Below are 3,691 nucleotides of genomic sequence, written 5' to 3' on the forward strand. Positions count from 1 at the left end.
TATAAAAACGCTTACCTATAAAACATGCACAAATCATAGAATACTAGTTGAAAAGCCCGTCAAACGACTGTCGAAAAAAAAACAAATTGTTTTTGTTCTCGCACCACAAATTTTTGGAAAATGTATTTCTGCTTTTTATGTGTGTTTGTTGTTATTTTTGTGAACATGGCTCGCTTTGTTTGGCCATAGCAACAACAACGAAACAGCCAAACACACATATGTAAATGAAATGGCGCAAAACCTGCGAAAAGAACCTGCCTAATTCAGCGATGGAAGCACTTGGAGAGTGCAATAAAGAGATATTTCCAAACGTGCATACCCAATAAACACAAACGTTTGAAAAATGCTAAATTTCAAAAATTTTTCAAACATTTTTTCAAAGGATTAGGGTAATATTCAAGTTGAGAAATTGTTGAGAAAATCGCGTTCTCAACAAAAAACAGACATTACCCTCAACAGTGAAATTCAACACATTAGCAATAATATCTCAAGTGTTATCCTCAAATTGAAATGCATCGCTACTCAATAATTTGTCAAACAATTTTCGATGCGAGTCAAATTCAAAATTAACATCGTTGCAAATACTTTTCAACCTAAATTTGTATGAATGATATCCCCACTTCAAATTGAAAGTCAAAGCCAAAATTCTATGAATTTTGTATAATTTATTCATTTTCATCAAAATAAAATATATAATAATACACTACACTACATAATACACTACAATACCAATTGATAAATAATAATCTTATTAAACATATCAACAAATAAGAACAAAAAAACAAACAACAAAACTTTAAATATCTTAAACATTATTAGTAAACACTTTTGCATTGATAATTCGTTTTCCTTCCTTTTGGTGTCATAAAACAGCATTAAAATTTATTAACATGCGGGCAATTTGAAATTAGGAACGTACAGGACCGCGTGTTAGAATTGATTTCCAGCAGAAGGAATTCACAAAATATCCATTTTAAACTGATAATAGCATATGAATTAAACTGACGATGTGATCCCCTTTTTCATCCAGAAGTTGTTGATTTCAACAATTTGTTGTTTTTAACAATTTTAATTGGTTGCACTTGTAATGTTTCTGGAAACTTTTTCTTGTCGATAAGCCACTCATTTTTCATTGGTCAGCTTCTTAATGTTTGCAAGAATGTAGCATCCAAAGATTTTGGTTTTCTGCAAAGAGATTTAAATTTAGTGACTTCTCTAAAGTGTTGATTTAATTTTTCATATTGACGTACCAATTATTATAAACTATTTGAAGCAGTTCCAGTTAATTGTCCACCATTTTTTCATCGGTCAGCTTTTTAATGTTTTCAAGAACGTAGAATCCATAATTTTAGTTTTCTGCAAAGAGATATACATTTATATAGTGACTTCCTTAAAGTTTTATTTCATTTTTTATTTTCACTTACCTATTTTTATAAACTATTTGGTTATTTGTCTAAAATTTTCCATTTTTTTATTTCTTGCAATTGACCACGAACTTCGTTGCACAAATAAGTATTGAAAACCACATGGTTTTTTCGTTGCATTTTAGGGTAGTGTTTTGTCAAAGTTTTCTCATATTATCTTCAACAACTTTTCAAAGATTTCGTCAACATTTTGGCAAATTGAAAGTAATTCGCAAACAATTTGAAGATGTATTGAAGATGAGCTATTTCAAGTCAAGTTGAATTTATGTTGAAAATTATATTTACCCTCAAACTGAAAAGTTGTTGCATTTGAAAAACGCTCATCCTGTGTTTATTGGGTATTCTTTTAAAAATTTTGGTCACTTTGCCAGTTACTCAGGGATGGAAAATACAATTTTTAAGAAAGTACAAAAAAGGTATTTTTTGAGCGGAAAGGTACTTTTTACTAAATTTCAACAAAAATTTCACTGGAAGATTATTGTCAAGAGACTGAATTTTAAAGAAAATAAAATTTTGACAAAATTTTCTATATAAATAAAATTTTGCAAAAATTTTCTATAGAAATAAAATTTTACAAAAAAAATTCTATAGAAAAAAAATTTTGCAAAATTTTTTCTATAGAAAAAAAATTTGCAAAAATTTCCTATAGAAATAAAATTTTTACAAAATTTTCAATTGAAATAAAATTTTCACAAAATTTTCTATAAAAATAAAATTTACAAAAATTCTATATAGAAATAAAATTTTGACAACATTTTCTACCGAAATAAAAAATCGATAATATAGAATCGCATTCTTTTTTCGACTAAAACATTCTTGAAGTTCAATAAAATTCTGTTTTTGACTATGTCTTTTACAAAATCGAGATTTTCTTCCCACATGAACATGTTTGTTTTGCCATATTTGTAAAAGACTATTAGCAAATAAGGTTGATAAAGACTTTCTCAAAATATTAAAATATTTTGTCAAAGCTATTGTACCATAAATCTGATATCGACTCAAAAATGTCTACACAAAAGGTACTAAATCATTCGCGGGGGTACTACGGTACTGACCGGGGTGAAAAAGTATTGAAAAAAGTACTGTTACGTTTTTATATTGAGGCGTATTTAATTACCCGATAATTAAAAAATCAGTTCTTTTCAATAACGTTAATCTACAATTTATTTGTTTAACTGATTGGTTTCACTTATTTGCTCTACGATGTGTACTGTATAAACTTTAGCTTACGACTGACTTGACTGCTCCCTCCGCCAGGGGCTTATATACCGTGATTTGACGATTTCGAAAATTCTGGATAGTCTGGCCTACAACCATCTAGAACTATCTTGTACAATTTATCTAACACCACATATTCAACTGGTTATCTTCATTGCCTACAGCCATCTGGAATATTCTATCGGCGTTACTTTACAGGTGATATGGCACACATACTTTTAGGCTTATGCTAATAATCTAGTGCATTCTACTAGATTAGGTAGATGTCGTGCAGGCATAAAACAAAAGGCGTTACTTTTACAATGAACGATTGGAAACACAAAAGATGTTTAAGAAAGTACTAGAAAATAAAGAAATGACTCTAACAAGTTATGACGTAATTTTATCGTTACAATTTGAAATTTAAATTAACGTAAACTAATTTAAATAAACTTAAATCAAGAAATATCACATTCGTAACACTGCCTCCCGCTTAAGCCTGTTCGTCCCGAATAGGCACAGAACCCGTTCCGTATGGAGCCAAACGTTCCAGGTGAATCTCCGGGCAACTTCAATTCCGTTCCGAATAGGACCTTGGCCGGTGTTCGTGACGTAGAATCATGTATGGCTGATCTATACGACAGCAAAAACTTTGGTATATGATCGTCCCAGTCTCGTTGGCCGTTATCCACCACCTTTCGAAGATGTTCTTCCAGAGTGCGATTAAACCTTTCTACCATGCCATCAGACTGCGGATGCAATGGCGTAGTCCTTGTTTTCTTGATACCAAGGGAGTCACACATCTCTTTGAATATGGCCGATTCAAAATTTCTTCCTTGGTCTGAGTGTATCTCGGTCGGTACACCGTAGCGACATATCCAGTTCTTGTCGACTACATCTACAATCGTCTTCGCCTCTTGGTTAGGAATGGCATAAACTTCTGGCCACTTGCTGAAGTAGTCCATGACCACAAGGACATATCGATTTCCAGAATCACTTACTGGGAAAGGCCCTGCAACGTCCATTGCTATTCTTTCAAAAGGCGCTCCTGGCCTATACTCTTGCATAAG

At 31.8% G+C, this 3,691-nt stretch overlaps 1 long non-coding RNA gene across 1 annotated transcript; it reads right to left on the reverse strand.

The window, feature by feature from the left end:
• Nucleotides 1-645: 645 nt before the first annotated feature.
• LOC142230395 (uncharacterized) lies at nt 646-1,736 on the reverse strand. The gene is made up of 3 exons (XR_012720673.1): nt 1,425-1,736; nt 1,251-1,356; nt 646-1,185 (listed from the first exon to the last, which is right to left on the reverse strand). It is a non-coding gene; the product is annotated as an uncharacterized LOC142230395 (long non-coding RNA).
• Between the last annotated feature and the right edge of the window lie 1,955 nt (nt 1,737-3,691).

Source organism: Haematobia irritans, chromosome 3 (genome assembly GCF_050003625.1).
Source record: "Haematobia irritans isolate KBUSLIRL chromosome 3, ASM5000362v1, whole genome shotgun sequence".
NCBI classification, from domain to species: Eukaryota; Metazoa; Arthropoda; class Insecta; order Diptera; family Muscidae; genus Haematobia; species Haematobia irritans.